The sequence below is a fragment of the Musa acuminata genome, chromosome BXJ2-1, assembly GCF_036884655.1.
Source record: "Musa acuminata AAA Group cultivar baxijiao chromosome BXJ2-1, Cavendish_Baxijiao_AAA, whole genome shotgun sequence".
Taxonomy (NCBI): Eukaryota; Viridiplantae; Streptophyta; class Magnoliopsida; order Zingiberales; family Musaceae; genus Musa; species Musa acuminata.
In genome coordinates, this window is record NC_088338.1 from 24420774 (window position 1) to 24444873 (window position 24100).

At 51.8% G+C, this 24100-nt stretch overlaps 18 non-coding genes and 15 pseudogenes across 18 annotated transcripts; all 33 read left to right on the forward strand.

The window, feature by feature from the left end:
• The first annotated feature begins 232 nt into the window (after nucleotides 1-232).
• On the forward strand, nucleotides 233-351 carry LOC135603868 (5S ribosomal RNA; annotated as a pseudogene).
• A 350-nt stretch (nucleotides 352-701) lies between these two features.
• Nucleotides 702-820, forward strand: LOC135600963 (5S ribosomal RNA). The gene has a single exon (XR_010483271.1). It is a non-coding gene; the product is annotated as a 5S ribosomal RNA (ribosomal RNA).
• Nucleotides 821-1170: 350 nt separating this feature from the next.
• On the forward strand, nucleotides 1171-1289 carry LOC135601751 (5S ribosomal RNA; annotated as a pseudogene).
• Nucleotides 1290-7373: 6084 nt separating this feature from the next.
• LOC135602636 (5S ribosomal RNA) lies at nucleotides 7374-7492 on the forward strand (annotated as a pseudogene).
• Nucleotides 7493-7842: 350 nt separating this feature from the next.
• On the forward strand, nucleotides 7843-7961 carry LOC135600332 (5S ribosomal RNA). Its single transcript, XR_010482655.1, has one exon. It is a non-coding gene; the product is annotated as a 5S ribosomal RNA (ribosomal RNA).
• Nucleotides 7962-8309: 348 nt separating this feature from the next.
• Nucleotides 8310-8428, forward strand: LOC135602721 (5S ribosomal RNA; annotated as a pseudogene).
• Nucleotides 8429-8778: 350 nt separating this feature from the next.
• LOC135600254 (5S ribosomal RNA) lies at nucleotides 8779-8897 on the forward strand. The gene has a single exon (XR_010482580.1). It is a non-coding gene; the product is annotated as a 5S ribosomal RNA (ribosomal RNA).
• Nucleotides 8898-9247: 350 nt separating this feature from the next.
• On the forward strand, nucleotides 9248-9366 carry LOC135600334 (5S ribosomal RNA). The gene has a single exon (XR_010482657.1). It is a non-coding gene; the product is annotated as a 5S ribosomal RNA (ribosomal RNA).
• A 350-nt stretch (nucleotides 9367-9716) lies between these two features.
• LOC135602085 (5S ribosomal RNA) lies at nucleotides 9717-9835 on the forward strand (annotated as a pseudogene).
• A 350-nt stretch (nucleotides 9836-10185) lies between these two features.
• Nucleotides 10186-10304, forward strand: LOC135599690 (5S ribosomal RNA). The gene has a single exon (XR_010482036.1). It is a non-coding gene; the product is annotated as a 5S ribosomal RNA (ribosomal RNA).
• A 350-nt stretch (nucleotides 10305-10654) lies between these two features.
• Nucleotides 10655-10773, forward strand: LOC135604207 (5S ribosomal RNA; annotated as a pseudogene).
• A 351-nt stretch (nucleotides 10774-11124) lies between these two features.
• LOC135604055 (5S ribosomal RNA) lies at nucleotides 11125-11243 on the forward strand (annotated as a pseudogene).
• Nucleotides 11244-11593: 350 nt separating this feature from the next.
• On the forward strand, nucleotides 11594-11712 carry LOC135604613 (5S ribosomal RNA; annotated as a pseudogene).
• A 351-nt stretch (nucleotides 11713-12063) lies between these two features.
• LOC135601160 (5S ribosomal RNA) lies at nucleotides 12064-12182 on the forward strand. The gene has a single exon (XR_010483462.1). It is a non-coding gene; the product is annotated as a 5S ribosomal RNA (ribosomal RNA).
• Nucleotides 12183-12532: 350 nt separating this feature from the next.
• LOC135604208 (5S ribosomal RNA) lies at nucleotides 12533-12651 on the forward strand (annotated as a pseudogene).
• Nucleotides 12652-13002: 351 nt separating this feature from the next.
• On the forward strand, nucleotides 13003-13121 carry LOC135602493 (5S ribosomal RNA; annotated as a pseudogene).
• A 350-nt stretch (nucleotides 13122-13471) lies between these two features.
• On the forward strand, nucleotides 13472-13590 carry LOC135603169 (5S ribosomal RNA; annotated as a pseudogene).
• A 350-nt stretch (nucleotides 13591-13940) lies between these two features.
• Nucleotides 13941-14059, forward strand: LOC135602688 (5S ribosomal RNA; annotated as a pseudogene).
• A 351-nt stretch (nucleotides 14060-14410) lies between these two features.
• LOC135600581 (5S ribosomal RNA) lies at nucleotides 14411-14529 on the forward strand. Its single transcript, XR_010482899.1, has one exon. It is a non-coding gene; the product is annotated as a 5S ribosomal RNA (ribosomal RNA).
• A 661-nt stretch (nucleotides 14530-15190) lies between these two features.
• On the forward strand, nucleotides 15191-15309 carry LOC135603205 (5S ribosomal RNA; annotated as a pseudogene).
• Nucleotides 15310-15970: 661 nt separating this feature from the next.
• Nucleotides 15971-16089, forward strand: LOC135600930 (5S ribosomal RNA). Its single transcript, XR_010483239.1, has one exon. It is a non-coding gene; the product is annotated as a 5S ribosomal RNA (ribosomal RNA).
• A 350-nt stretch (nucleotides 16090-16439) lies between these two features.
• LOC135600483 (5S ribosomal RNA) lies at nucleotides 16440-16558 on the forward strand. The gene has a single exon (XR_010482804.1). It is a non-coding gene; the product is annotated as a 5S ribosomal RNA (ribosomal RNA).
• Nucleotides 16559-16908: 350 nt separating this feature from the next.
• LOC135600931 (5S ribosomal RNA) lies at nucleotides 16909-17027 on the forward strand. Its single transcript, XR_010483240.1, has one exon. It is a non-coding gene; the product is annotated as a 5S ribosomal RNA (ribosomal RNA).
• Nucleotides 17028-17377: 350 nt separating this feature from the next.
• On the forward strand, nucleotides 17378-17496 carry LOC135600485 (5S ribosomal RNA). The gene has a single exon (XR_010482806.1). It is a non-coding gene; the product is annotated as a 5S ribosomal RNA (ribosomal RNA).
• Nucleotides 17497-17846: 350 nt separating this feature from the next.
• LOC135599261 (5S ribosomal RNA) lies at nucleotides 17847-17965 on the forward strand (annotated as a pseudogene).
• Nucleotides 17966-18315: 350 nt separating this feature from the next.
• LOC135601202 (5S ribosomal RNA) lies at nucleotides 18316-18434 on the forward strand. The gene has a single exon (XR_010483503.1). It is a non-coding gene; the product is annotated as a 5S ribosomal RNA (ribosomal RNA).
• Nucleotides 18435-18784: 350 nt separating this feature from the next.
• Nucleotides 18785-18903, forward strand: LOC135600561 (5S ribosomal RNA). Its single transcript, XR_010482880.1, has one exon. It is a non-coding gene; the product is annotated as a 5S ribosomal RNA (ribosomal RNA).
• Nucleotides 18904-19252: 349 nt separating this feature from the next.
• Nucleotides 19253-19371, forward strand: LOC135600510 (5S ribosomal RNA). Its single transcript, XR_010482831.1, has one exon. It is a non-coding gene; the product is annotated as a 5S ribosomal RNA (ribosomal RNA).
• A 350-nt stretch (nucleotides 19372-19721) lies between these two features.
• On the forward strand, nucleotides 19722-19840 carry LOC135600054 (5S ribosomal RNA). Its single transcript, XR_010482388.1, has one exon. It is a non-coding gene; the product is annotated as a 5S ribosomal RNA (ribosomal RNA).
• Nucleotides 19841-20190: 350 nt separating this feature from the next.
• Nucleotides 20191-20309, forward strand: LOC135604092 (5S ribosomal RNA). The gene has a single exon (XR_010484192.1). It is a non-coding gene; the product is annotated as a 5S ribosomal RNA (ribosomal RNA).
• Nucleotides 20310-20659: 350 nt separating this feature from the next.
• On the forward strand, nucleotides 20660-20778 carry LOC135603375 (5S ribosomal RNA; annotated as a pseudogene).
• A 349-nt stretch (nucleotides 20779-21127) lies between these two features.
• LOC135601321 (5S ribosomal RNA) lies at nucleotides 21128-21246 on the forward strand. Its single transcript, XR_010483616.1, has one exon. It is a non-coding gene; the product is annotated as a 5S ribosomal RNA (ribosomal RNA).
• Nucleotides 21247-23722: 2476 nt separating this feature from the next.
• LOC135602123 (5S ribosomal RNA) lies at nucleotides 23723-23841 on the forward strand. Its single transcript, XR_010483953.1, has one exon. It is a non-coding gene; the product is annotated as a 5S ribosomal RNA (ribosomal RNA).
• Nucleotides 23842-24100: the final 259 nt, after the last annotated feature.

Sequence of the window (24100 nt, forward strand, 5' to 3'; positions counted from 1 at the left end):
GGATTGGGGTCGCAATAGCGATTCCGAGATCGTTCTAGAAAGTGCAGATGGTTTCGACGCGCGCTTGCCGTGACCGATACGCAGTCGTTGTGCTAGGGCTCGGAGAGAGCTTGCAATAGGGATTTCGTGAACGTTCAAGAAAGCGCCGACGGTTTCGTGACGGGTAAGAGGCTCCGGACGTTGATGCGCCGGCCGCGACGTGCACATCGGCGAGGGACGAAGCATGCGAACAGGGCACGATAATGCCAGCACTAAAGCACCAGATCCCATCAGAACTCCGAAGTTAAGCGTGATTTAGAGAGAGTAGTACTAGGATGGGTGACCCCCTGGGAAGTCCTCGTGTTGCACTCCTTTTTGCGTCCCGAGATACGAAACATCTCCCGTAGACCTCCGAGACGTTTGTTTTGGGGCTCGGAATTTGCCGTGACCGCTAAGCAATCAGTGTCGTGGGGCTCGGTGAGAGCTTTCCGGATTGGGGTCGCAATAGCGATTCCGAGATCGTTCTAGAAAGCGCCGATGGTTTCGACGCGCGCTTGCCGTGACCGATACGCAGTCATTGGGCTAAGGCTCGGAGAGAGCTTGGAATAGGGATTTATTGAATGTTCGAGAAAGCGCCGACGGTTTCATGACGGGCAAGAGGCTCCGGACGTTGATGCGCCGGCAGCGACGTGCACATCGGCGAGGGACAAAGCACGCGAAAAGGGTGCGATAATGCCAACACTAAAGCACCGGATCCCATCAGAACTCCGAAGCTAAGCGTGATTTAGAGAGAGTAGTACTAGGATGGGTGACCCCCTGGGAAGTCCTCGTGTTGCACTCCGTTTTGCGTCCCGAGATACGAAACATCTCCCGTAGACCTCCGAGACGATTGTTTTGGGGCTCGGAATTTACCGTGACCGCTACGCCGTCAGTATCGTGGGGCTCGCAGAGAGCTTTCCGGATTGGTGTCGCAATAGCGATTCCGAGATCGTTCTAGAATGTGCCGATGGTTTCGACGCGCGCTTGCCGTGACCGATACGCAGTCGTTGTGCTAGGGCTCGTAGAGAGCTTGCAATAGGGATTTCGTGAACGTTCGAGAAAGCGCCGACGGTTTCGTGACGGGCAAGAGGCTCTGGACGTTGATGCGCCGGCAGCGACGTGCACATCGGCGAGGGACGAAGCAAGCGAAACAGGTGCGATAATGCTAGCACTAAAGCACCGGATCCCATCAGAACTCCGAAGTTAAGCGTGCTTTAGAGAGAGTAGAACTAGGATGGGTGACCCCCTGGGAAGTCCTCGTGTTGCACTCCTTTTTGCGTCCCGAGATACGAAACATCTCCCGTAGACCTCCGAGACGATTGTTTTGGGGCTCGGAATTTGCCGTGACCGCTACGCTGTCAGTATCGTGGGGCTCGGAGAGAGCTTTCCGGATTGGGGTCGCAATAGCGATTCCGAGATCGTTCTAGAAAGTGCCGATGGTTTCGACGCGCGCTTGCCGTGACCGATACGCAGTCGTTGAGCTAGGGCTCGGAGAGAGCTTGCAATAGGGATTTAGTGAACGTTCGAGAAAGCGCCGACGGTTTCGTGACGGGCAAGAGGTTCCGGACGTTGATGCGCCGGCCGCGACGTGCACATCGCCGAGGGACGAAGCACGCAAAAAGGGTGCAATAATGTCAGCACAAAAGCACTGGATCCCATCAGAACTCCGAAGTTAAGCGTGATTTAGAGAGAGTAGTACTAGGATGGGTGACTGTTAGGACTCTAGCTTGGAGAGTCCTAATTGAGAGGGACATTCATGTAAAACTGTTAGGACTCTAGCTAGGAGAGTCCTAATTGAGAGGGACATTCTGTTAGGACTCTAGCTAGGAGAGTCCTAATTGAGAGGGGCATTCATGTAGGAGGTGTTTTCTTAGAGAAGAATTAGGAGTTGTAAGGGAATAGGAGTCTTGACTAGGAGTCCTATTAGGAGTTGGTTAGAAGTAAGAGTCTTAAGTAGGAGTCCTATTAGGAGTTAGGGTTTAGAAGCCCTATAAATAGCCATGTATTCCTTCTCTTTTCATAGGCAATAGATGAATCTTTTCTGCAGCCTTTGAGCAGCAACTTGGAGGGAGGAACCCCTATAGAGTTCCAAGGAGGCCGATCCCCTAAAGAGATCAACCCCAAGTTTAGAATCTGCAAGGGTTCTAACACCTGGTATCAGAGCAGCGTTCTTGGCGTCTCGCTGCCCTTCCACAGCCATCCATCAACCCTCCACAACCATCCAAAGCAATTCCCACAATTGCTTAAAAGATCGTCACCGAATTCCGACATCATCTCCACCACCGCGGATCATCCTTTGATCTCCCCGTGAATTGCAACAGAATTCCAGCCGCATAGCACCATCTATTTGATCTTGCTACTGTGCTTTTTCTATCCAAATTTCTACGAAATTTTTATGACATCTTTGACACTTCCTAACAGTGGATTTCCCTTTGGTTTCATCAAAAAATTCTCAGTATAAACTACTGATCTTTTATGTCCAATCTGTTGCACTTGAATTGCAGAATTCAAGCCGCATAGCACCATCTGTTTGATCTTGCTACTGTGCTTTTTCTATCCAAATTTCTACGAAATTTTTATGACATCTTTGACACTTCCTAATAGTAGATTTCCCTTTGGTTTCATCGAAAAATTCTCAATATAAACTTCTGATCTTTTATGTCCAATCTGCTGCACTTGAAAATCTATGCCGCAGAAAATTTCAGCTGCATATCGTTGCCTTAACCCATCTATTTGCAATCTTTTTTGAATGAAATTTCTTATAGACTTCATATATCATCTTGGCTTCCATCTAAGATTGATCTATTAAGAAATTCATCTCTAAAAATGATTTTATGTTGCTGCAAATTTTCATCGTAACCCGCTGAAAATTTTCGACGATAATTCTGCAGTTGCAACTTGCACCAATTTCTTTGCTGTTATACTGCCGAAATTTTCTTGATTAAATTAGATATCCTTGCTGTCATATAAACTGTGATTTTGCTATCAATTCCCTCCTCAATTCTCTCAAGTTTTTGGTGGAAATTACGTCGAGAAACCGTTGTTTCTTCGACGATAATTCTACTCTTACAAGACAGCACATACTTGCTGCAACTTCCACGGATTTCTGTCAAACCTTTGCTACCATCTACCACAGATCCAAAACTTTCATCCACCGCCCTAAAACTCTACCAAACCACACCCTCAAACTGCACCCAAAACAGCCACAAAACAAGCCTAAACCGCAGCCTACATCCACCAATCCACCAACACTTTTGACCATCACTTCTCTCAACCTATACATGCCTTTAACCCAACAGCAAAAGAGAGATCTTAACATCATTGATTTGGGGCCATATACTATGGCATCTAAGGAGTCAATCAATGCTAAATTCGAAGCCTTGGAGGTGCGAATGGAGGATAAGATTCGGACGCTCTTTACCGAACTCAGATTGGGCCGACCACTAAGCCCGAAGAAATCATATCAAGGAGAGAGCTTTGCCCAATCACACCAAGCCCGAAGAGATGACTTCCAAGGGAGGGTAGGCTCTATGACCAACCCCAACTATCCATGCATGAGAGTGGACTTCCCTAGATGGGAAGAAGGAGACCCGATTGGTTGGATCTCGCGCGCGGAGCGATATTTTCGGTACCACAAAACCGCGGATGTATCTATGGTGAAAATTGCAGCTATACATCTTGAAGGGGATGCTATACAGTGGTTTGACTGGTTTGAACATACTTATGGAGTCCTTTCATGGCGTCAATTTAAAGAAGGACTGCTGATTCGCTTCAGACCAACCGATTACGAGAATATTGACGAACAACTAGCAAAGATCCAACAAACCTCCACCATTCAGGAGTACCAAACCAGGTTTGAAAGGTTATCTAATCAAACTCATGATTGGTCTCAAAAACAGCTATTGAGGACCTTCATTGAGGGCTTGAAGCCGGAGATCCGAGGAGAAGTTAAAGCGCGACAACCGTATACGCTTATGGCAGCCATCTCTTTCACACGACATCAAGAGGAGTAATTGAACCATGAAGCTCGGAGGACTAGGGTTGCTCCTCAACCAGTAATATTGAAGCCCTCAGCCCCCCCTACTGTCGACCAAGTCCCTGCACCAAAGAGGTTAACAGGAGAAGAGCTTCGGGAGCGATATGCGAAGGGGTTATGTTGGCATTGTGACGAGCCGTGGAGCCGTGAGCATCGCTGTAGTAAAGGAGGACTTCTTATGATTGAATCGATAGAAGAAGAGGTCATTGAACATCCAAAAGAGAGCCTTGAACATGAAGAAGAAGATGCGAAAGAAGAGCCACAACTGACTGACGTTACAGTACACGCACTAGCCAGCTACTCAAACCCGCAAACGATGAAAGTTGGAGGCCTTCTCAAACAACAACCGATCACTGTTCTCATCGACACGGGCAGTACTACTAACTTCCTATATAGTAAGCTTGTTGTTCGGATAGCATTACCTATCGAGAATCGCTGCAGGTTTGATGTTAAGGTCATCAACGGATGGATATTGAATTGTGATCGTAGGCGCCCGCAGAAGAAACTATTGCTGAAGGATCAAGAGATAATTATAGATTTCTTCCTTCTCCCTCTTAACAATCATGAGGCCATGCTCAGAATTAAATGGTTGATGACATTAGGTGATATTTTCTGAAATTTTATGAAACTAATTATGAAATTTTATAGTAAGGAGAAACATGTGACATTGCACGGGAAACGTGGGGGCGACATAACAACGATTTGCACACAACAAATGGAGAATGTTTTGCACAAAGCATGCAGTGGCTTTTTGGTACAACTTGAGCAGCAAACTAAGGGAGAGCCAATAGAATTTGAAGATCCAAATCTACTTCCTTTGCTTGCTGAATTTTCAAATATATTTGATGAACCGTGCAACCTACCTCTTACCCGTCGGCATGATCATTGTATAACGATTCTTCCAGGCAAATCTTCAGTAAATACTTGGCCATATCAGTATCTACATCTCCAGAATGATGAAATAGAAAGGATTATAAAAGAGATGCTCGAAACAGGAGTTATTTGGCCAAGTTGCAACCTCTACTCTTCACCGGTGCTACTTGTACATAAGAAGGACGGAACATGGCGAATATGCGTTGATTACCGAGCTCTCAATGGCATAACCATCAAGGATAAATACCCTATTCCAGTACTAGATGAATTGCTATATGAAAGGGAGCACAAATCTTCACAAAGATGGACCTTTGATCCGGGTATTATCAAATACGAGTGTACGAAGAAGTCATACCAAAAACCGCCTTTCGAACACACAACGGCCACTAAAAATTTTTACTTTCTTCAACAAAAGTTGGGATATCTTGCGCATATCATATCAGAGGAAGGTGTGACGGTGGACCCCTTCAAAATTGGAGCAATGCAAAACTGGCTGACCCCGAGAAAAATAAAATTGCTATATGGCTTTCTAGGTTTAACAGGCTACTACCGCAAGTTCGTGAAAAACTATGGAAAGATCAGTGCACCACTTACTTCGTTACTGAAAAAAGATGTCCTCCAATGGTTGGACAAAGCCTCCACAGCCTTCGACAAACTTAAGGCAGCCATGACGACAATGCCGATGCTAACACTACCAGATTTCAACCGACCCTTCATTATTGAGGCCGACACATCTGGAGTCAGAATTAGAGCCATTCTCATGCAAGATGGTCGAACACTCGCATACACTAGCAAGGCATTATCTCCCTCCTATCAAAATAAGTCAACATATGATAAGGAGATGCTCGCCATTGTGCGCGCAGCAACGCGGTGGAGACCCTACTTGATTGGTCGACGATTTCAAATTAAAACCGACCAAAAAAGCCTTAAGTACTTTTTGGAGCGAAATATATCATCCCCTGAGCATAAAAAATGGGTAACAAAACTTCTTGGATTTGATTATGAAATAACTTACATAAGGTGGAAAGAGAATATTGTTGCCGATGCGCTTTCGCAGCTACTTGAGCAAGCTGAATTTTTTATCATTTTACTTCCAACCAGCGACTTCCTTAAGGATATTAAGATGGAATGGCAGGAAGATTCGGAGACCAGTAAGATACAAAAAAAATTAGAGGAAGCACCAAGCTCCGTGGCTCATTACAATCGGGACTCAAAAGAATTATGCTATAAGGGACACATTGTGCTTGTGACAAATTCTACTTGCATCTTCAAGAGAAGATTTTGGACAAAGTTATTCCATATGCAGGGTACTAAATTGAAAAAGAGTACGACATATCACTCACAAACCAACAGCCAGACGGAAGTTTTAAATAGGTGCTTGGAGACAGCCCAAATCCACCCACCAAATATGACTACCCAAAGAGACTCCAGACCCAGCCAAGTGCCATTATTGATCGACGGATCGTGACTCGACGACGACGACCCACTAATGAAGTGCTAATACAGTGGGCGAACCTACCAATAGAAGATGACACTTGGGAGAACTATGACGACTTGAAGATCAAATTCCCAGAATTCATGAATCATCAGCCTCGAGGACAAGGCTGATTTGAAGAGGGCGGGTCTGTTAGGACTCAAGCTTGGAGAGTCCTAATTGAGAGGGACATTCATGTAAAACTGTTAGGACTCTAGCTAGGAGAGTCCTAATTGAGAGGGACATTCTGTTAGGACTCTAGCTAGGAGAGTCCTAATTGAGAGAGGCATTCATGTAGGAGGTGTTTTCTTAGAGAAGAATTAGGAGTTGTAAGGGAATAGGAGTCTTGACTAGGAGTCCTATTAGGAGTTGGTTAGAAGTAAGAGTCTTAAGTAGGAGTCCTATTAGGAGTTAGGGTTTAGAAGCCCTATAAATAGCCATGTATTCCTTCTCTTTTCATAGGCAATAGATGAATCTTTTCTGCAGCCTTTGAGCAGCAACTTGGAGGGAGGAACCCCTATAGAGTTCCAAGGAGGCCGATCCCCTAAAGAGATCAACCCCAAGTTTAGAATCTGCAAGGGTTCTATCAGTGACCCCCTGGGAAGTCCTCGTGTTGCACTCCGTTTTGCGTCCCGAGATACGAAACATCTCCCGTAGACCTCCGAGACGATTGTTTTGGGGCTCGGAATTTGCCGTGACCGCTATGCTGTCAGTATCGTGGGGCTCGGAGAGAGCTTTCCGGATTGGGGTCGCAATAGCGATTCCGAGATCGTTCTAGAAAGTGCCGATGGTTTCGACGCGCGCTTGTCGTGACCGATACGCAGTCGTTGAGCTAGGGCTCGGAGAGAGCTTGCAATAGGGATTTAGTGAACATTCGAGAAAGCGCCGACGGTTTCGTGACGGGCAAGAGGTTCCGGAGGTTGATGCGCCGGCCGCGACGTGCACATCGCCGAGGGACGAAGCACGCAAAAAGGGTGCGATAATGTCAGCACAAAAGCACTGGATCCCATCAGAACTCCGAAGTTAAGCGTGATTTAGAGAGAGTAGTACTAGGATGGGTGACACCCTGGGAAGTCCTCGTGTTGCACTCCGTTTTGCGTCCCGAGATACGAAACATCTCACGTAGAACTCCGAGACGATTGTTTTGGGGCTCGGAATTTGCCGTGACCGCTACGCAGTCAGTATCGTGGGGCTCGGAGAGAGCTTTCCGGATTGGGGTCGCAATAGCGATTTCGAGATCGTTCTAGAAAGTGCCGATGGTTTCGACGCGCGCTTGCCATGACCGATACGCAGTCATTGGGCTAGGGCTCGGAGAGAGCTTGCAATAGGGATTTCGTGAACGTTCGAGAAAGCGCCGAAGGTTTCGTGACGGGCAAGAGGCTCCGGACGTTGATGCGCTGGCCACGACATGCACATAGGCGAGGGACGAAGCACGCGAAACGGGTGCGATAATGCCAGCACTAAAGCACCGGACCCCATCAGAACTCCGAAGTTAAGTGTGCTTTGGAGAGAGTAGTACTAGGATGGGTGACCCCCTTGGAAGTCCTCGTGTTGCACTCCTTTTTGCGTCCCGAGATACGAAACATCTCCCATAGACCTTCGAGACGATTGTTTTGGGGCTCGGAATTTGCCGTGACCGCTACGCTGTCAATATCGTGGGGCTCGGTGAGAGCTTTCCGGATTGGGGTCGCAATAGCGATTCCGAGATCGTACTAGAAAGCGCCGATGGTTTCGACGCGCTTGCCGTGACCGATACGCAGTCGTTGGGCTAAGGCTCGGAGAGAGCTTGCAATAGGGATTTAGTGAACGTTCGAGAAAGCGCCGACGGTTTCATGACGGGCAAGAGGCTCCGGACGTTGATGCGCCGGCCGCGACGTGCACATCGGCGAGGGACGAAGCACGCGAAAAGGGTGCGATAATGCCAACACTAAAGCACCGGATCCCATCAGAACTCCGAAGTTAAGCGTGATTTAGAGAGTGTAGTACTAGGATGGGTGACGCCCTGGGAAGTCCTCGTGTTGCACTCCTTTTTGCGTCCCGAGATACGAAACATCTCCCGTAGACCTCCGAGACGATTGTTTTGGGGCTCGGAATTTGCCGTGACCGCTACGCAGTCAGTATCGTCGGGCTCGGAGAGAGCTTTCCGGATTGGGGTAGCAATAGCGATTCCGAGATCGTTCTAGAAAGTGCCGATGGTTTCGACGCGCGCTTGCCGTGACCGATACGCAGTCATTGGGCTAGGGCTCGGAGAGAGCTTGCAATAGGGATTTCGTGAACGTTCGAGAAAGCGCCGACGGTTTCGTGACGGGCAAGAGGCTCCGGACGTTGATGCGCCGGCCGCGACATGCACATAGGCGAGGGACGAAGCACGCGAAACGGGTGCGATAATGCAAGCACTAAAGCACCGGACCGCATCGGAACTCCGAAGTTAAGCGTGCTTTGGAGAGAGTAGTACTAGGATGGGTGACCCTTTGGGAAGTCCACGTGTTGCACTCCTTTTTGCGTCCCGAGATACGAAATATCTCCCGTAGACCTCCGAGACGATTGTTTTGGGGCTCGGAATTTGCCATGACCGCTACGCTGTCAGTATCGTGGGGCTCGGAGAGAGCTTTCCGGATTGGGGTCGCAATAGCGATTCCGAGATCGTTCAAGAAAGTGCCGATAGTTTCGACGCGCGCTTGCCGTGACCGATACGCAGTCGTTGGGCTAAGGCTCGGAGAGAGCTTGCAATAGGGATTTCGTGAACGTTCGAGGAAGCGCCGAAGGTTTCGTGATGGGCAAGAGGCTCCGGACGTTGATGCGCCGGCCGCGACATGCACATAGGCGAGGGACGAAGCACGCGAAACGTGTGCGATAATGCCAGCACTAAAGCACCGGACCCCATCAGAACTCCGAAGTTAAGTGTGCTTTGGAGAGAGTAGTACTAGGATGGGTGACCCCCTGGGAAGTCCTCGTGTTGCGCTCCTTTTTGCGTCCCGAGATACGAAACATCTCCCGTAGACCTTCGAGACGATTGTTTTGGGGCTCGGAATTTGCCGTGACCGCTACGCTGTCAGTATCGTGGGGCTCGGTGAGAGCTTTCCGGATTGGGGTCGCAATAGCGATTCCGAGATCGTTCTAGAAAGCGCCGACGGTTTCGACGCGCGCTTGCCGTGACCGATACGCAGTCGTTGGGCTAAGGCTCGGAGAGAGCTTGCAATAGGGATTTAGTGAACGTTCGAGAAAGCGCCGACGGTTTCATGACGGGCAAGAGGCTCCGGACGTTGATGCGCCGGCCGCGACGTGCACATCGGCGAGGGACGAAGCACGCGAAAAGGGTGCGATAATGCCAACACTAAAGCACCGGATCCCATCAGAACTCCGAAGTTCAGCGTGATTTAGAGAGAGTAGTACTAGGATGGGTGACCCCCTGGGAAGTCCTCGTGTTGCACTCCTTTTTGCGTCCCGAGATACGAAACATCTCCCGTAGACCTCCGAGACGATTATTTTGGGGCTCAGAATTTGCCGTGACCGCTACGCCGTCAGTATCGTGGGGCTTGGAGAGAGCTTTCCGGATTGGGGTCGCAATAGCGATTCTGAGATCGTTCTAGAAAGTGCTGATGGTTTCGACGCGCGCTTGCCGTGACCGATACGCAGTCGTTGGGCTAGGGCTCGGAGAGAGCTTGCAATAGGGATTTTGTGAACGTTCGAGAAAGCGCCGACGGTTTCGTGACGGGCAAGAGGCTCCGGACGTTGATGTGCCGGTCGCGACATGCATATAGGCGAGGGACGAAGCACGCGAAACGGGTGCGATAATGCCAGCACTAAAGCACCGGACCCCATCAGAACTCCGAAGTTAAGTGTGCTTTGGCGAGAGTAGTACTAGGATGGGTGACCCCCTGGGAAGTCCTCGTGTTGCACTCCTTTTTGCGTCCCGAGATACGAAACATCTCCCGTAGACCTCCGAGATGATTGTTTTGGGGCTCGGAATTTACCGTGACCGCTACGCAGTCAGTATCGTGGGGCTCGGAGAGAGCTTTCCGGATTGAGGTCGCAATAGCGATTCCAAGATCGTTCTAGAAAGTGCCGATGGTTTCGACGCGTGCTTGCCGTGATCGATACGCAGTCGTTGGGCTAGGGCTCAGAGAGAGCTTGCTATAGGGATTTCATGAACGTTCGAGAAAGCGCCGAAGGTTTCGTGACGGGCAAGAGGCTCCGGACGTTGATGCGCCCGCCGCGACGTGCACATAGGCGAGGGACGAAGCACGCAAAACGGGTACGATAATGCCAACACTAAAGCACCGGATCCCATCAGAACTCCGAAGTTAAGCATAAATTAGAGAGAGTAGTACTAGGATGGGTGACCCCCTGGGAAGTCCTCGTGTTGCACTCCTTTTTGCGTCTCGAGATACGAAACAACTCCTGTAGACCTCCGAGACGATTGTTTTGTGGCTCGGAATTTACCGTGACCGCTACGCAGTTAGTATCGTGGGGCTCGGAGAGAGCTTTCTGGATTGGGGTCGCAATAGCGATTCCGAGATCGTTCTAGAAAGTGCCGATAGTTTCGACGCGCGCTTACCGTGACCGATACGCAGTCGTTGGGCGTAGGGCTCGGAGAGAGCTTGCAATAGGGATTTCGTGAAAGTTCGAGAAAGCGCCGACGATTTCGTGACGGGCAAGAGGCTCCGGACGTTGATGCGCCGGCCGCGACATGCACATAGGCGAGGGACGAAGCACGCGAAACGGGTGCGATAATGCCAGCACTAAAGCACCGGATCCCATCAGAACTCCGAAATTAAGCGTGAATTAGAGAGAGTAGTACTAGGATGGGTGAACCCCTGGGAAGTCCTCGTGTTGCACTCATTTTTGCGTCCCGAGATAGGAAACATCTCCTGTAGACCTCCGAGACGATTGTTTTGGGGCTCAGAATTTGCCGTGACCGCTACGCTGTCAGTATCGTGGGGCTCGGAGAGAGCTTTCCGGATTGGGGTCGCAACAGCGATTCCGAGATCGTTCTAGAAAGTGCCGATGGTTTCGACGTGCGCTTGCCGTGACCGATACGCAGTCGTTGGGCTAGGGCTCGGAGAGAGCTTGCAATAGGGATTTCGTGAACGTTCGAGAAAGCGCCGACGGTTTCGTGACGGGCAAGAGGCTCCGGACGTTGATGCGCCGGCCGCGACGTGCACATTAGCGAGGGACGAAGCACGCGAAACGGGTGCGATAATGCCAGCACTAAAGCACCGGATCCCATCAGAACTACGCAGTTCAGCGTGAATTAGAGAGAGTAGTACTAGGATGGGTTACCCCCTGGGAAGTCCTTGTGTTGCACTCCTTTTTGCGTCCCGAGATACGAAACATCTCCCGTTGACCTCCGAGACGATTGTTTTGGGGCTCGAAATTTGCCGTGACCGCTACGATGTCAGTATCGTGGGGCTCGGAGATAGCTTTCCGAATTGGGGTCGCAATAGCGATTCCGAGATCGTTCTAGAAAGTGCCAATGGTTTCGACGCGCGCTTGCCGTGACCGATACGCAGTCGTTGGGCGTAGGGCTCGGAGAGAGCTTGCAATAGGGATTTCGTGAACGTTCGAGAAAGCACCGACGGTTTCGTGATGGGCAAGAAGCTCCGGATGTTGATGCGCTGGCCGCGACATGCACATAGGCGAGGGACGAAGCACGCGAAACGGGTGCGATAATGCCAGCACTAAAGCACCGGACCCCATCAGAACTCCAAAGTTAAGCGTGCTTTGGAGAGAGTTGTACTAGGATGGGTAACCCCTTGGGAAGTCCTCGTGTTGCACTCCTTTTTGTGTCCCAAGATACGAAACATCTCCTGTAGACCTCCGAGACGATTGTTTTGGGGCTCGGAATTTGCCGTGACCGCTACGCAGTCAGTATCGTGGGGCTCGGAGAGAGCTTTCCGGATTGGGGTCGCAATAGCGATTCCGAGATCGTTCTAGAAAGTGCCGATGGTTTCGGCGCGCGCTTGCCGTGACCGATACGCAGTCGTTGGGCTAGGGCTTGGAGAGAGCTTGCAAAAGGGATTTCGTGAACGTTCGAGAAAGCGCCGAAGGTTTCGTGGCGGGAAAGAGGCTCCGGACGTTGATGGGCCGGCCGCGACGTGCACATAGGCGACGGACGAAGCACGCGAAACGGGTGCGATAATGCCAGCACTAAAGCACCGGATCCCATCAGAACTCCGCAGTTCAGCGTGAATTAGAGAGAGTAGTACAAGGATGGGTTACCCCCTGGGAAGTCCTCATGTTGCACTCCTTTTTGCGTCCCGAGATACGAAACATCTCCCGTAGACCTCCGAGACGATTGTTTTGGGGCTCGGAATTTGCCGTAAACGCTACGATGTCAGTATCGTGGGGCTCGGAGATAGCTTTCCGAATTGGGGTCGCAATAGCGATTCCGAGATCGTTCTAGAAAGTGCCGATGGTTTCGACGCGCGCTTGCCGTGACCGATACGCAGTCGTTGGGCGTAGGGCTCGGAGAGAGCACGCAATAGGGATTTCGTGAACGTTCGAGAAAGCGCCGACGGTTTCATGACGGGCAAGAGGCTCCGGACGTTGATGTGCCGGCCGCGACATGCACATAGGCGAGGGACGAAGCACGCGAAACTGGTGCGATAATGCCAGCACTAAAGCACCGGACCCCATCAGAACTCCAAAGTTAAGCGTGCTTTGGAGAGAGTAGTCCTAGGATGGGTAACCCCTTGGGAAGTCCTCGTGTTGCACTCCTTTTTGCGTCCCAAGATACGAAACATCTCCTGTAGACCTCGGAGACGATAGTTTTGGGGCTCGGAATTTGCCGTGACCGCTACGCAGTCAGTATCGTGGGGCTCGGAGAGAGCTTTCCGGATTGGGGTCCCAATAGCGATTCCGAGATCGTTCTAGAAAGTGCCGATGGTTTCGGCACGCGCTTGTCATGACCGATACGCGGTCGTCGGGCTAGGGCTCGGAGAGAGCTTGCAATAGGGATTTCGTGAACGTTCGAGAAAGCGCCGACGGTTTCGTGACGGGCAAGAGGCTCCGGACGTTGATGCGCCGGCCGCGACGTCTACATAGGCGAGGGACGAAGTACGCGAAACGGGTGCGATAATGCCAGCACTAAAGCACCGAACCCCATCAGAACTCCGAAGTTAAGCGTCCTTTGGAGAGAGTAGTACTAGGATGGGTAACCCGTTGGGAAGTCCTCGTGTTGCACTCCTTTTTGCGTCCCAAGATACGAAACATCTCCTGTAGACCTCCGAGACGATTGTTTTGGGGCTCAGAATTTGCCGTGACCGCTACGCAGGCAGTATCCTGGTGCTCGGAGAGAGCTTTCCGGATTGGGGTCGCAATAGCGATTCCGAGATCGTTCTAGAAAGTGCCGATGGTTTCGACGCGCGCTTGCCGTGACCGATACGCAGTCGTTGGGCTAGGGCTTGGAGAGAGCTTGCAATAGGGATTTCGTGAACGTTCGAGAAAGCGCCGAAGGTTTCGTGACGGGCAAGAGGTTCCGGACGTTTATGGGCCGGCCGCGACGTGCACATAGGCGAGGGACGAAGCACGCGAAACGAGTGCGATAATGCCAGCACTAAAGCACCGGATCCCATCAGAACTCCGCAGTTAAGCGTGAATTAGAGAGAGTAGTGCTAGGATGGGTGACCCCCTGGGAAGTCCTCGTGTTGCACTCCTTTTTGCGTACCGAGATACGAAACATCTCCCGTAGACCTCCGAGACGATTGTTTTGGGTCTCGGAATTTGCCGTGACCGCTACGATGTCAGTATCGTGGGGCTCGGAGAGAGCTTTCCGAATTGGGGTCGCAATAGAGATTCCGAGATAGTTCTAGAAAGTGTCGATGGTTTCGACGCGCGCTTGCCGTGACCGATACGCAGTCGTTGGGCGTAGGGCTCGGAGAGGGCTTGCAATAGGGATTTCGTGAACGTTCGAGAAAGCGCCGACGGTTTCGTGACGGGCAAGAGGCTCCGGACGTTGATGCGCCGGCCGCGACGTGCACATAGGCGAGGGACGAAGCACGCGAAACGGGTGCGATAATGCCAGCACTAAAGCACCGGACCCCATCAGAACTCCAAAGTTAAGCGTGCTTTGGAGAGAGTAGTACTAGGATGGGTAACCCCTTGGGAAGTCCTCGTGTTGCACTCCTTTTTGCGTCCCAAGATACGAAACATCTCTTGTAGACCTCCGAGACGATAGTTTTGGGGCTCGGAATTTGCCGTGACCGCTACGATGTCAGTATCGTTGGGCTCGGAGATAGCTTTCCGAATTGGGGTCGCAATAGCGATTCCGAGATCGTTCTAGAAAGTGCCGATGGTTTTGACGCGCGCTTGCCGTGACCGATACGCAGTCGTTGGGCGTAGGGCTCGGAGAGGGCTTGCAATAGGGATTTCGTGAACGTTCGAGAAAGCGCCGATGGTTTCGTGACGGGCAAGAGGCTCCGGACGTTGATGCGCCGGCCGCGATATGCACATAGGCGAGGGACGAAGCACGCGAAACGGGTGCGATAATGCCAGCACTAAAGCATCGGACCCCATTAGAACTCCGAAGTTAAGCGTGCTTCGGAGAGAGCTTTCCAGATTGGGGTCGCAATAGCGATTCCGAGATCGTTCTAGAAAGTGCCGATCGTTTCGGCACGCGCTTGTCGTGACCGATACGCGGTCGTCGGGCTAGGGCTCGGAGAGAGCTTGCAATAGGGATTTCGTGAACGTTCGAGAAAGCGCCGACGGTTTCGTGACGTGCAAGAGGCTCCGGACGTTTATGGGCCGGCCGCGACGTGCACATAGGCGAGGGACGAAGCACGCGAAACGGGTGCGATAATGCCAGCACTAAAGCACCGGATCCCATCAGAACTCCGCAGTTAAGCGTGAATTAGAGATAGTAGTACTAGGATGGGTGACCCCCTGGGAAGTCCTCGTGTTGCACTCCTTTTTGCGTCCCGAGATACGAAACATCTCCCGTAGACCTCCGAGACGATTGTTTTGGGGCTCGGAATTTGCCGTGACCGCTACGATGTCAGTATCGTTGGGCTCGGAGATAGCTTTCCGAATTGGGGTCGCAATAGCGATTCTGAGATCGTTCTAGAAAGTGCCGATGGTTTTGACGCGCGCTTGCCGTGACCGATACGCAGTCATTGGGCGTAGGGCTCGGAGAGAGATTGCAATAGGGATTTCGTGAACGTTCGAGAAAGCGCCGATGGTTTCGTGACGGGCAAGAGGCTCTGGACGTTGATGCGCCGGCCGCGACATGCACATAGGCGAGGGACGAAGCACGCGAAACGGGTGCGATAATGCCAGCACTAAAGCACCGGACCCCATTAGAACTCCGAAGTTAAGCGTGCTTCGGAGAGAGCTTTCCAGATTGGGGTCGCAATAGCGATTCCGAGATCGTTCTAGAAAGTGCCGATGGTTTCGGCACGCGCTAGCCGTGACCGATACGCAGTCGTCGGGCTAGTGCTCGGAGAGAGCTTGAAATAGGGATTTCGTGAGCGTTCGAGAAAGCGCCGACGGTTTCGTGACGGGAATGAGGCTCCGGACGTTGATGCGCCGACCGCGACGTGCACATAGGCGAGGGACGAAGCACGCGAAACGGGTGCGATAATGCCAGCACTAAATCATCGGATCCCATCAGAACTCCGAAGTTAAGCGTGCTTGGGCCAGAGTAGAACCAGGATGGGTGACCCCCCAGGAATTCCTCGTGTTGCACTCCTTTTTGCGTCCCGGGATACGAAACATCTATCGTAGAGCTCCGAGATGATTGTTTTGGGGCTGGGAATTTTCCGTGACCGCTATGCAGTCAGTATCGAGGGGCTCGGAGAGAGCTTTCCGGATTGGGGTCGCAATATCGATTCCGAGATCGTTCTAGAAATTGCCGATGGTTTCGGCACGCGCTTGCCGTGACCGATACGCAGTCGTCAGGCTAAGGCTTAGAGAGAGCTTGCAATAGGGATTTCGTGAACGTTCGAGAAAGCGCCGATGGTTTCATGACGGGCGAGAGGCTCCGGATGTTGATGCGCCGACCGCGACGTGAACATAGGCAAGGGACGAAGCACGCGAAACGGGTGCGATAATGCCAGCTCTAAATCACCGGATCCCATCAGAACTCCGAAGTTAAGCGTGCTTGGGCCAGAGTAGAACTAGGATGGGTGACCCCTAGGGAAGTCCTCGTGTTGCACTCCTTTTTGCGTCTTGGGATACGAACCATCTCACTTAGACCTCCGAGACGATATTTTTGGGGCCGGGAATTTTTCGTGACCGATATGCATTCATTTTTGAGGGGCTCGGAGAGAGCTTTCCGGATTTGGGTCGCAATAGCGATTACGAGATCGTTCTAGAAAGTGCCGATGGTTTCGGCACGCGCTAGCCGTGACCGATACGCAGTCGTCGGGCTAGTGCTCGGAGAGAGCTTGAAATAGGGATTTCGTGAACGTTCGAGAAAGCGCCGACGGTTTCGTGACGGGAATGAGGCTCCGGACGTTGATGCGCCGACCGCGACGTGCACATAGGCGAGGGACGAAGCACGCGAAACGGGTGCGATAATGCCAGCACTAAATCATCGGATCCCATCAGAACTCCGAAGTTAAGCGTGCTTGGGCCAGAGTAGAACCAGGATGGGTGACCCCCCAGGAATTCCTCGTGTTGCACTCCTTTTTGCGTCCCGGGATACGAAACATCTATCGTAGAGCTCCGAGATGATTGTTTTGGGGCTGGGAATTTTCCGTGACCGCTATGCAGTCAGTATCGAGGGGCTCGGAGAGAGCTTTCCGGATTGGGGTCGCAATATCGATTCCGAGATCGTTCTAGAAATTGCCGATGGTTTCGGCACGCGCTTGCCGTGACCGATACGCAGTCGTCAGGCTAATGCTTAGAGAGAGCTTGCAATAGGGATTTAGTGAACGTTCGAGAAAGCGCCGATGGTTTCATGACGGGCGAGAGGCTCCGGATGTTGATGCGCCGACCGCGACGTGAACATAGGCAAGGGACGAAGCACGCGAAACGGGTGCGATAATGCCAGCTCTAAATCACCGGATCCCATCAGAACTCCGAAGTTAAGCGTGCTTGGGCCAGAGTAGAACTAGGATGGGTGACCCCTAGGGAAGTCCTCGTGTTGCACTCCTTTTTGCGTCTTGGGATACGAACCATCTCACTTAGACCTCCGAGACGATATTTTTGGGGCCGGGAATTTTTCGTGACCGATATGCATTCAGTTTCGAGGGGCTCGGAGAGAGCTTTCCGGATTGGGGTCGCAATAGCGATTACGAGATCGTTCTAGAACATGCCGATGGTTTCGGCACGCGCTAGCCGTGACCGATACGCAGTCGTCGGGCTAGGGCTCGGAGAGAGCTTGAATTAGGGATTTCGTGAACGTTCGAGAAAGCGCCGACGGTTTCGTGACGGGCATGAGGCTCCGGATGTTGATGCGCCGACCGCGACGTGCACATAGGCAAGGGACGAAGCACGCGAAACGGGTGCAATAATGCCAGCACTAAATCATCGGATCCCATTAGAACTCCGAAGTTAAGCGTGGTTGGGCCAGAGTAGAACCAGGATGGGTGACGCCCCAGGTATTCCTCGTGATGCACTCCTTTTTGCGTCCCGGGATACGAAACATCTACCGTAGAGCTCCGAGATGATTGTTTTGGGGCTGGGAATTTTCCGTGACCGCTATGCAGTCAGTATCGAGGGGCTCGGAGAGAGCTTTCCGGATTGGGGTCGCAATAGCGATTCCGAGATCGTTCTAGAAAGTGCCGATGGTTTCGGCACGCGCTTGCCGTGACCGATACGCAGTCGTCGGGCTAGGGCTCGTAGAGAGCTTGCAATAGGGATTTCGTGAACGTTCGACAAAGCGCCGACGGTTTCGTGACGGGCGAGAGGCTCCGGACGTTGATGCGCCGACCGCGACGTGAACATAGGCAAGGGACGAAGCACGTGAAACAGGTGCGATAATGCCAGCACTAAATCACCGGATCCCATCAGAACTCCGAAGTTAAGCGTGCTTGTGCCAGAGTAGAACTAGGATGGGTGACCCCTTGGGAAGTCCTCGTGTTGCACTCCTTTTTGCGTCTCGGGATACGAACCATCTCACTTTGACATCCGAGACGATATTTTTGGGGCTGGGAATTTTTCGTGACCGATACGCATTTAGTTTCGAGGGGCTCGGAGAGAGCTTTCCGGATTGGGGTCGCAATAGTGATTCCGAGATCATTCTAGAAAGTACCGATGGTTTCGGCACGCGCTAGCCGTGACCGATACGCAGTCGTCGGGCTAGGTCTCGGAGAGAGCTTGCAATAGGGATTTCGTGAACGTTCGAGAAAGCGCCGAAGGTTTCGTGACGGGCATGAGGCTCTGGACGTTGATGCGCCGACCGCGACGTACACATAGGCGAGGGACGAAGCAAGCGAAATGGGTGCGATAATGCCAGCACTAAATCACCGGATCCCATCAGAACTCCGAAGTTAAGCGTGCTTGGGCCAGAGTAGAACTAGGATGGGTGACACCCTGGGAAGTCCTCGTGTTGCACTCCTTTTTGCGTCCCGGGATACGAAACATCTCATGTAGAGCTCCGAGATGATTGTTTTGGGGCTGGGAATTTTCCGTGACCGCTATGCAATCAGTATCGAGGGGCTCGGAGAGAGCTTTCCGGATTGGGTCGCAATAGCGATTCCGAGATCGTTCTAGAAAGTGCCGATGGTTTCGGCACGCGCTTGCTGTGACCGATACGCAGTTGTCGGGCTGGGGCTCGGAGAGAGCTTGCAATAGGGATTTCGTGAACATTCGAGAAAGCGCCGACGGCTTCGTGAAGGGCGAGAGGCTCCGGACGTTGATGCGCCGACCGCGACGTGAATATAGGCGAGGGACGAAGCACGCGAAACGGGTGCGATAATGCCAGCATTAAATCACCGGATCCCATCAGAACTCCGACGTTAAGCGTGCTTGGGCAAGAGTAGAATTAGGATGGGTGACCCCCTGGGAAGTCCTCGTGTTGCACTCCTTTTCGCGTCCCGGGATACGAACCATCTCACTTAGACCTCCGAGACGATATTTTTGGGGTTGGGAATTTTTCGTGACCGATACGCATTCAGTTTCAAGGGGCTCGGAGAGAGCTTTCCGGATTGGGGTCGTAATAGTGATTCCGAGATCGTTCTAGAAAGTGCCGATGGTTTCGGCACGCGCTAGCCGTGACCGATACGCAGTCGTCGGGCTAGGGCTTGGAGAGAGCTTGCAATAGGGATTTCGTGAACGTTCGAGAAAGCGCCGACGGTTTCGTGACGGGCATGAGGCTCCGGACGTTGATGCGCCGATCGTGACATACACATAGGCGAGGGACGAAGCACGCGAAACGGGTGCGATAATGCCAGCACTAAATCACCGGATCCCATCAGAACTCTGAAGTTAAGCGTGCTTGGGCCAGAGTAGAACTAGAATGGGTGACCCCCTGGGAAGTCCTCGTGTTGCACTCCTTTTTGCGTCCCGGGATACGAAACATCTCACGTAGACCTCCGAGACGATATTTTTGGGGCTGGGAATTTTTCGTGACCGCTACGCTGTCAGTATCGAGGTGCTCGGAGAGAGCTTTCCGGATTGGGGTCGCAATAGCGATTCCGAGATCGTTCTAGCTAGTGCCGATGGTTTCGGCACGCGCTTGCCGTGACCGATACGCAGTCGTTGGGCTAGGGCTCGGAGAGAGCTTGCAATAGGGATTTCGTGAACGTTCGAGAAATCGCCGACGGTTTCGTGACGGGCGAGAGGCTACGGACGTTGATGCACCGACCGCGACGTGCACATATGCGAGGGACGAAGCACGCGAAACGGGTGCGATACTGCCAGCACCAAATCTCCGGATCCCATCAGAACTCCGAAGTTAAGCGTGCTTGGGCAAGAGTAGTACTAGGATGGGTGACCCCCAGGGAATTCCTCGTGTTGCACTCCTTTTTGCGTCCCGGGATTCGAAACATCTACCATAGAGCTTCGAGATGATATTTTTGGGGCTGGGAATTTTCCATGACCGCTACATAGTCAGTATCGAGGGGCTCGGAGAGAGCTTTCCGGATTGGGGTCGCAATAGCGATTCCGAGATCGTTCAAGAAAGTGCCGATGGTTTCGGCACGCGCTTGCAGTGACCGATACGCCGTCATCGGGCTAGGGCTCGGAGAGAGCTTATAATAGGGATTTCGTGAACGTTCGAGAAAGCGTCGACGGTTTCGTGACGGGCAAGAGGCTCCGGACGTTGATGCGCCGACCGCGACGTGCACATAGGCGAGGGACGAAGCACGCGAAACGGGTGCGATAATGCCAGCTCTAAATCACCGGATCCCATCAGAACTCCGAAGTTAAGCGTGCTTTGGCCAGAGTAGAACTAGGATGGGTGACCCCCTGGTAAGTCCTCGTGTTGCAATCCTTTTTGCGTCCCGGGATACGAAACATCTCACGTAGACCTCCGAGTCGATATTTTTGGGGCTGGGAATTTTCCGTGACCGCTATGCAATCAGTATCGAGGGGCTCGGAGAGAGCTTTCCGGATTGGGTCGCAATAGCGATTCCGAGATCGTTCTAGAAAGTGCCGATGGTTTCGGCATGCGCTTGCTGTGACCGATACGCAGTCGTCGGGCTAGGGCTCGGAGAGAGCTTGCAATAGGGATTTCATGAATGTTCGAGAAAGCGCCGATGGTTTCGTGAAGGGCGAGAGGCTCCGGACGTTGATGCGCCGACCGCGACGTGAACATAGGCGAGGGACGAAGCACGCGAAACGGGTGCGATAATGCCAGCACTAAATCACCAGATCCCATCAGAACTCCGAAGTTAAGCGTGCTTGGGCCAGAGTAGAACTAGGATGGGTGACACCCTGGGAAGTCCTCGTGTTGCACTCCTTTTTGCGTCCCGGGATACGAAACATCTCACGTAGAGCTTGTTGAATCTCGTATTTTGATGATGAAACTACTTGATATATGTTTATGATTTAATATTCGTTTTGAGTGACGCAGGATGCTTTGATCAGGATGAGACAATTAAAGCAGGAACATCATGTTGTACCGGAGGAACATGTCAGAAGATTGGACGTCGGGCCGGTGGATCGGTCGACGTATCGACAGAAGGCTTCGGACCGTGGACTCGGGCATCGGGCCAAGAAGAGCAGGTATTGTGCCAAGGATATCGGAGTTGCGGAGTCAACTGGCCGATTGGGCAATAGGCTGCAGGAAAGGACGATGCACCGAAGAATCGGACGAAGCGTCGAGAGACCAATGACATGCCGGACAACGTGATTAATGCTTAGTATTAATTGTCTCGATCGAAGTGTTTGTTTTAAGTGTGCAGGATTAACTACGATGAAAGATAGACAAGCAGCAGGAGTTGCGCCGGAGTCAAGTTCATGATCACGTTGGGAGTTCGAGAGTTCGACGGAAGTTCGGACGGTCGTCGGAGGTTGTGCGAGAACAGATCCGAGAAGTCCAGAAGCTTGCCAAGCGAAGCTCGTCAGAACTTGCCAAGTGGATCGTCGCAAAGTCCAGGAGTTTGCCGGAAGTCCACAGGAGCATCACCGAGGGTTCATCGGATGATCGGCGGAAGTTCGCCGGAAACTCACCGGAAGAAGCGATTGACGCACCGAAGCAAAGCTGCAGAAATTGTCTTAGAACTAATCGTAGTTAGCACGTTGATTAAGTTGGAAAATGGGAGGTGATCCCATTAACTTAATCTTGGGCCAATTGGGCCCGAATTCGGACTGGTTTGGGCCAAGTTTGGAGCCCAACCAGTGATCTGGAATAGTGCCAGGAGGTGCAACCGCCTAGGCCAGGAGGTGGCACCGCCTGGGCTAAGCCTCCCAGCGAGACTGGGCGGTGCAACCTCTCCAGCCGGGAGGTGGCACCGCCTGAGCTCAGTCTTCGAGCAAGACTGGGCGGTGCAACCTCCCTGACAGAGAGGTGGCACCGCCTGAGCTCAGTCTTCGAGCAAGACTGGGCGGTGCAACCTCCCTGGCAGAGAGGTGGCACCGCCTGAGCTCGGTCTTCGAGCTCTGCCAGGCGGTGCAACCTCTCCAGTCAGGAGGTGCAACCGCCTGATCCCGGAATTCCGGGATTTGATCGTTTTGAGCTCCAAATTTGAATTGGGTTGGGGCCTATAAATACCCCACCCATTCAGCACTGAGACGGCAAGAACTTACCCGAAATCTTGATCTTTTCAGTGGTTCTTAGAGCTCAAAACTGCTAGTTTTCCTCCTCCTTCTGTTCTTCAAGGTTGAGTTGTAAAGAGAGGAGAGAAAACATCTATAAGGGTTGTCTCCTAAGCCCGTCAAAAGGAGTGAATCTGTAAGAGGGTAGTTGGCCTTCGCCTATTGAAGGAAGGCTTCTAGTTGACGTCGGTGACCTCATCGGTGGAGGAAGCCAAAAGTGGAGTAGGTCAAGACTGACCAAACCACTCTAAATCTTTGGTTTGCGTTTATTTTGAGCACTTTATCATTACTGCAAACCTCCTACTTAGCCTCTGCTCTCTGCGCTTTTACGAACGAATTCTGTGCAGTTTACGTTTACGCCTTGATTTCATTTACAACTGCAAACTGTCTTCTGCGCTTTTACGAACAAGGTTCTGTGCAGTTTACGTTTACGTCTTGATTCTGTTTATAACTGTAAACTGATTTCTGCGAATGAGTTGCTTTGCAGTTTACGTTTACGTCTTGATTCTGTTTATAACTGCAAACTGATTTCTGCGAACAAGTTTCTTTGCAGTTTACGTTTACGTCTTGATTCTGCTTAGACGTAAAACTGTGTTTTAGACGTAAACTGCTTTTGAACGTAAAACTACGCTTAGACGTAAATCTACGTTTAGACGCAAACTGCGCTTAGACGCAAAACTGCGCTTAGACGAAAATTGTGTTTAGACGCAAACTGCGCTTAGACGCAAAACTGCGCTTAGACGCAAACTGTGTTTAAACGCAAACTGCGTTTAGACGCAATCTGCGCTTAGACGCAAACTGCACTTAGATACAAACTGTGAATCAGCTTTTGCATCATAATAGTTTCTATCGAACGAACGCAGCTTTCGGTTTTAATCGCTGTAAAATTTCCGCTGCACTAATTCACCCCCCCCCTCTTAGTGCTCTCGATCCTAACAATTGGTATCAGAGCGGGTCGCAATAGCGATTCCGAGATTGTTCTAGAAAGTGCCGATGGTTTCGGCACGCGCTTGCCGTGACCGATACGCAGTCGTCGGGCTAGGGCTCGGAGAGACCTTGCAATAGGGATTTCGTGAACGTTCGAGAAAGCGCCGACGGTTTCGTGACGGGTGAGAGGCTCCGGACGTTGATGCGCCGACCGCGACGTGAACATAGGCGAGGGACGAAGCACGCGAAACGGGTGCGATAATGCCAGCACTAAATCACCGGATCCCATCAGAACTCCGAAGTTAAGCGTGCTTGGGCCAGAGTAGAACTAGGATGGGTGACCCCCTGGGAAGTCCTCGTGTTGCACTCCTTTTTGCGTCCCGGGATACGAAACATCTCACGTAGACCTCCGAGACGATATTTTTGGGGCTGGGAATTTTTCGTGAACGCTACGCTGTCAGTATCGAGGTGCTCGGAGAGAGCTTTCCGGATTGGGGTCGCAATAGCGATTCCGAGATCGTTCTAGCAAGTGCCGATGGTTTCGGCACGCGCTTGCCGTGACCGATACGCAGTCGTTGGGCTAGGGCTCGGAGAGAGCTTGCAATAGGGATTTCGTGAACGTTCGAGAA